The sequence below is a fragment of the Trachypithecus francoisi genome, unplaced genomic scaffold (genome assembly GCF_009764315.1).
Source record: "Trachypithecus francoisi isolate TF-2019V2 unplaced genomic scaffold, Tfra_2.0 Lachesis_group14, whole genome shotgun sequence".
Classification (NCBI taxonomy): domain Eukaryota; kingdom Metazoa; phylum Chordata; class Mammalia; order Primates; family Cercopithecidae; genus Trachypithecus; species Trachypithecus francoisi.
In genome coordinates, this window is record NW_022681459.1 from 42442303 (window position 1) to 42448768 (window position 6466).

At 47.6% G+C, this 6466-nt stretch overlaps 1 long non-coding RNA gene across 1 annotated transcript; it reads right to left on the bottom strand.

The window, feature by feature from the left end:
* Nucleotides 1-552: 552 nt before the first annotated feature.
* LOC117096068 lies at nucleotides 553-5456 on the bottom strand. Its single transcript, XR_004442332.1, has 3 exons — nucleotides 5370-5456; nucleotides 861-1091; nucleotides 553-715 (listed from the first exon to the last, which is right to left on the bottom strand). It is a non-coding gene; the product is annotated as an uncharacterized LOC117096068 (long non-coding RNA).
* Between the last annotated feature and the right edge of the window lie 1010 nt (nucleotides 5457-6466).

Below are 6466 nucleotides of genomic sequence, written 5' to 3' on the forward strand. Positions count from 1 at the left end.
GAGGCTGAACCTATTATTGAACTACTCCACACCACTCCAGCCTGGGCAACACAGTGAGACCTTGTCTCAAAAAAAAAGGCAGAGACTCTCTTGTTTGCATCATACATTGCAACATCAGTGCAGTGCAGAATGGGTGTCAGTAAATGCCTGATGAAATATGGATTTCCCTTCAATTTCCCTTCCCACCTCTGCCTATTTTTTTCCTTGCTACTGAGATGGTGATTGTTCTGACCTCATTCTATGGGGATGCCACAGAGATTAGCTCATTAAAAATGATGAAGCTCTCCTGACACTTTGTGTTAATGTTTAACAAAAATAGCTGGGGGTGTAATGACTCAGGGAGACAACGGAGAAACCCTTTGACTTTCTTAGACGGGCAGGACCACCAGGTGCCCCCGTTCTCCTCCCACACACTAGCTCTGTGGGAGCCCTGACCCTTGCCCTCAGTGCCTCCCACCCTGCTCTCTCCTCTGGGCAAGGCAAGGGACATCCCCAGCCTTAGCCTGGGAGGCCGAACCCCACCCACCGTCGCTTTGGACATGGCCTCTCCCTCTGGGAGATTCTTGCAACCGTGAGATGGCTGGAACTTTTGGAAGCATGGCAGAGTCTGGAGGCCACAGTCACCTGCTGCTGAGGTTCCCGCATCCCTGCCCCTTTGCCAGATCAGACTGTGGGGCTGGGGAATGTGAGGAAGGGCAGTTTACTTAGTTCTTCCCTAGGATAGAAAAAAGGGAGGGGAATGGTCACTGGCAGTGAATAAATTAAAGACCCATGCCAGCTGGAGACCACTGGGGAAAAAACAGCAAATCCGTGAATTATCCTGTTTACACCAGAAGTAAACTGATAGTCTGGACCTTTACCTAATAGATTGTGCTGAAATCACAGGCCATTCACGAGGAAAAATGCATGGAGCTGTGTCTTTCTTTGCTCGTCCATATTCATTAAAAACTTTGGCACCACTCTAATCCAAGTCTTGCCATCATCCTGGGTAACTTCAATGTCCAAACAGACCAGTCATTTACAAACTCGGAATCACAACCCATTAATGAGTCATGAAATTGATTTTGAGGATTGTGGTCAGCAATCTTTTTCTAAAGAAACAGAGTAGAAAGAAAATATTAGAGTACTTCACATGTAGAAAGGTGGTTTGGGGGTAAAATATTTATTTTAATTATATATATGATATAAAACATATGCTAATAATAGGTTATTTCCATGACATAATACCTTCATGTCTAACAGGTCACGGTGTAAATTACATTTCTTGTTGTGGGCCATAATCAAAAGTCTAAAAGAGAAAGGAGTATATACAATGGAATGTCATTCAGCCTTACAAAGGAAGGAAATTCTGATATATGCTACAAAACGGTTGAACCTTGCAGACATTTGTGTTAAGTGAAATAAGCAAGTCACAAAAGGACAAATATTGTATGGTTCTACTTTTATGAGGTTCTTAGAATGGTCAAATTTATAGAGACAGAAATCCGGAGAATAGTGGCTGCCAAAAATCTGGAGAATGGTGGTTGCCATGGGCTGGCCAAGGTAGAGGGGGAGGGATGAGGAGTTGTTGTTTAATGAGTACAGAGTTTCTGTTTTGCAAGATGGAAAGAGTTCTGTGGCTGGGTGGTGGTGATGGTGGTACAACCATGTGAACGTACTTAATGCCACTTAACACACTTAATGTTCTTCATACAATGTACTTAATACACTTAAAAATGGTTAAGATGGTTAATTTTATGTTATGTGTATTGTACTCCTTTTTTTTTTTTTTTTTTTTTGAGACGGAGTCTCGCTCCATCTCCAGGGCTGGAGTGCAGTGGTGCGATCTTAGCTCACTGCAAGCTCCGCCTCCCAGGTTCACGTCATTCTCCTGCGTCAGCCTCCCGAGCAGCTGGGACTACAGGCGCCTGCCACGACACCGGGCTAATTTTTTGTATTTTTTAGTAGAGACAGGGTTTCACTGTGTTAGCCAGGATGGTCTCGATCGCCTGACCTCGTGATCCGCCCATCTCGGCCTCCCAAAGTGCTGGGATTACAGGCGTGAGCCACCGCACCGGGCCTCTACCACATTTTTTAAAGTCCTGGGAGAAACCTCCCACATCCTTGACCTCACGCCACATGACTTTCATCTCCACTCATGTTCAGCTCCCATTCTGAAGGCTACACCCTGGTCCCAGCCATCATCAGGAACTATTTTATCTTCCACTCTCTGACCTCAATGTCCTATCTTTCCAACTTTCTCACTCCTTTTATTCCTTCTGTAACAATGTTTCTGTCTGGTTGTATCCCTAAAACTTTTGACCAATCTACCCTCTCCTAGTCAGGCCACCTCCATTCCGCCCGAAATTGCTGCAACAGTCGTCTCACTGGTCTTCCTGGCCAGAGTCCTGCCCACTCCAGTTCATCCTCAACTTCGCATAAGGAGTGACATCTCTGACGTTTCAATCCAATCTTTTTTTTTTTTTTTTTTTTTTTTTTTTGAGACGGAGTCTCGCTCTGTCGCCCAGGCTGGAGTGCAGTGGCCAGATCTCGGCTCACTGCAAGCTCTGCCTCCTGGGTTCACGCCATTCTCCTGCCTCAGCCTCCCGAGTAGCTGGGACTACAGGTGCCCGTCACCTCGCCCGGCTAGTTTTTTGTATTTTTTAGTAGAGACGGGGTTTCACTGTGTTAGCCAGGATGGTCTCGATCTCCTGACCTCGTGATCCGCCCGTCTCGGCCTCCCAAAGTGCTGGGATTACAGGCTTGAGCCACCGCGCCCGGCTCAATCCAATCTTAATCCCTATTAAAAACCTTTCAGAGGCTCTCTATTGACCTCAAGATAAAGTCCAAACTCCCTAACAAGGCAGACAAGCTGGGTGTGGGGCGGCTCCTGGTTGACATGCCTCCCTTCTCAGCTGTCCTCTTGCATGGGCAACGTGTAAGCTTTAACTACCAGCAGGTCTTGCAGTGCACTGAGCTTTCATTTTGCTTTTGGGTGCTAGGGTCCTCCCCAACCCATTCCTTCTTCACTTGGCTAACTTCTTTTTTTTTTTTTTTTTTGAGACGGAGTCTCGCTCTGTCACCCAGGCTGGAGTGCAGTGGCCGGATGTCAGCTCACTGCAAGCTCCGCCTCCCAGGTTTACGCCATTCTCCTGCCTCAGCCTCCCGAGTAGCTGGGACTGCAGGCGCCCGCCAACTCGCCTGGCTAGTTTTTTGTATTTTTAAGTAGAGACGGGATTTCACCATTTAGCCAGGATGGTCTCGATCTCCTGACCTCGTGATCCGCCCGCCTTGGCCTCCCAAACTGCTGGGATTACAGGCTTGAGCCACCGCGCCCGGCCTCACTTGGCTAACTTCTATCACTCAAGACTGGGTTGGCCAGCACTTCCAAGGAGTCTCCCTCTGTCCTCACCAGGCTGGATTTGGGGCCCTCAGGTGAGGTCTCGTAGCACCTATGCCTGGCCAAATCAGAGGGCTCGCTGCTCTGCACTGTAATGACCTGTTTCCTTCTCTCTCCACCCTGACCAGACTGTCATCTGCCTTCCCACACAGCCAGGCACTGTGTGAGATTCATCGTGGCATCGCCATGCCTGTTACACTGCCTACCACAGATAGACATTCTCTGAGAGTCGAGTGGGTGGGTGGACAGGAGGTTGTTTGAATGGGTGGACTGCACAGGTTTTGAAATTCCAACCTGGGAATCAAGTTCCATCAAGACTTTCAGCTGGAAACACATTTGATCAAGGATGGTTTATCCAAATTAAGAATAGTTTCTGTCTTTGTATAGCACCCAACAGTTTGTAGCCTGCTGTCATATTTGTGATGCTGTTTAACATACTTAATGACCTGTGAGTTAAGAAGGAAAGCTATCATCATTACCACATTGTAAATGAGGCGCCTATGTTCACCTAAGGTCAGAGAGTTAGTGAATGTCAGAGCCAGGACACGCACTCAACATCTTCCTTCCACTTGCTCTGCCCCACTGCATTTAACCTTTAGGAATAAAAAGAATCAGAATAGCTAATCCTAATATCAGAACCTTTCAGAAAACAGGGAATATGTATTTTCTGGCTTCTGTGGGATTCTACCAAGGTCCTGGTTCTCAGGTACTTAGAAAATATTAACTAGCTTCACTGCAGCAAAGCTATCCTTGAAGTGCCTTGCTTTTTCACATTTTTTAGAAAAAGAAACAAAAACAAGCACCCCAAAAGACCAGTGTCTAACAACACATGGAAATAATGCCTTATATCCACCCTACATCTCTGCGGTTGCAAATCAAGCCCAGTTTCTTTTATCTGGTTCTCAGTAGAGAGAAATAAATAAAGCATGAATATCATTTCTATCCCATCTACATCCAAAAAGGCATAAAAAGAGTTTATCACTATTCCTCATATAAATAACCTCTTCCATCTGCTTGCTGTAGTCTAATTTAAGTAGTCCTAATTGCATTCTGCATAGGACGTATTTTCCAAGTATTCATTTTATTTGTTCTTATATGGACTGTATCCAATTGCTCCCAGTCTCTTTTACCTTTAAAGCCAAAACTGGACATGAGTCACCAGTAAGTTTCTGGTTAAAGCCAAGAACAGTGGGAGGATGACGTCATGGGCCTTGAGCCTTGCTCGTGATGCTCATTTGAGTGTGTCTCAGGCACACGCAACTACACTGTGTGTCCCCAGAGCAAGGCGGGCACTGTGGGGCTCAAGGCTGCTGCTTCTGCCCAGGGGGAAGCACAAACAGAGCATCTAGGCGACAAAAAGCTCTTGCTCTTTCTCCACATATGCACCCCATAGGCACTTTGTCTCTACCTGGATCCGTGAAGCACCCATAACCATCTTTTGCAAAAGTGAACCTAGGCTGGGAGAGGTGGTTCATGCTTGTAATCCCAGCACTTTGAAAGGCCAAGGCAGGAGGATCACTTGAGGCCAGGAGTTCAAGACCAGCCTGGGCAACAAAGCAAGACCCTGTTTCTACAAAAAAGTTTTAAAAAGTAGCCACGCATGATGACCCACACCTGTAGCCCCAGCTCCTCAGGAGGCTGAGGTGAGAGAATCTTAGCCTGGGAATTCAGGGCCACAGTGAGCTATTATCATACCACTGCACTCTAGCCTGGGTGACAGAGCGAGACCCTGTCTAAAAAAGAAAAAAGAAGTTGAGGGGCACCAAAGACACAGCCGGCACAGCGCTGCCTTGCTTGGCTGCTGCCTCTCTACGCCTTCTGAGCCCACAGCCATTCCCAGACTGCAGGAGCAGATTCAGCCCACCGACGGTCTCTACTCGCCTTCCTCCTTGAGCCCACAGCCATTCCCAGACTGCAGGAGACGGTTCCATTCCCAGATTCAGCCCACCGATGGTCTCTCCTCGGCGTGCAGGATCCCCATTCTCCTCACCTGACACAGCCTAGTTTAATGGGCCCCCGAAGAAGAGATTCTCTTGCTGGGCCAGCAGGTTCCTACCCCAACTGTGCATCTTAGTTTCACTGTGAGTCACTGTGGGACGGTAGGCAGGGTCAGATGCCCCCAAAGGTAGTCAGGGGTCAGTCCGGAGATCTGTGGGGACGGTCTGGACTAGTTTCCCTGGGATGGCAGGGCTGGAGGGAGGCCTGGCATCAGAAAGCACATGACTGGCAGAAAGGGGAAAGGAATACCAAGTTCCATCCTCCCCTGCAAGGCCGCAAGACACTGCTAAGAAAAATTACCACGGAGTGCTTAGCGGGAGCCAGTGTTGTCTATTTTCTTATAATATTAATTACTGCCTTGTAACTGTAAGTTAACTACTTGATTTTAAAAGAGCTCACAGATGAAAGCTAAAAGAAGAAAAACAGAGGAACTGGAAATCCCACACAGCTACAAGCAGCAGATAAAAGCTGCCCCCCTACAAATGCAAATCTAGATGAAGAGAAGGTAAACAAGATAATGCCAGCTAGGGTTGTTCAAGGAAACAAGAGAGTGTTCTATAAATATAACCAGAAAAAAAATATTTGTCTTAGCAGATGAGATCACCACACATGGCTCATGATAGAGATCTTTTGTTGCTCCCTTAATTGAAGCTCGGAAGAGAGCAGAAATGAGAGCAGAAATCAGACTACTGCCCACAAGGTTCCAGTGGGCTGGTCCATGTTTAACTAAGTGCAGCTGAAGTCATGAAGACTTGATGCCATCAATCTGAACTATGGCCTGTGTCTCACAGACATGTGGGCCCCGCCCTGCCCACTCAGCACCAAACCAGCTATGGCTCACCCACACTGACCAAATCAGGGGCAAAGCCGGGAAGGGGCACACGGCCACGGGCCGAACACAAGCCTAGGGGCAGGGAAAGGCCGAACAAAGCCCCAGCCTCCACTTTTCTGGGACTTCCTTTTCTGAAGGCTACTCACCATGTGGGACAGGAGCTGGAGCAGAGGTGGAGACCTCCACCCATAGCCAGTGCCTGCTGCATGCCACATGAGCTCTCAGCATTGGGAATATGGCAGTAAACAAGACAAGTC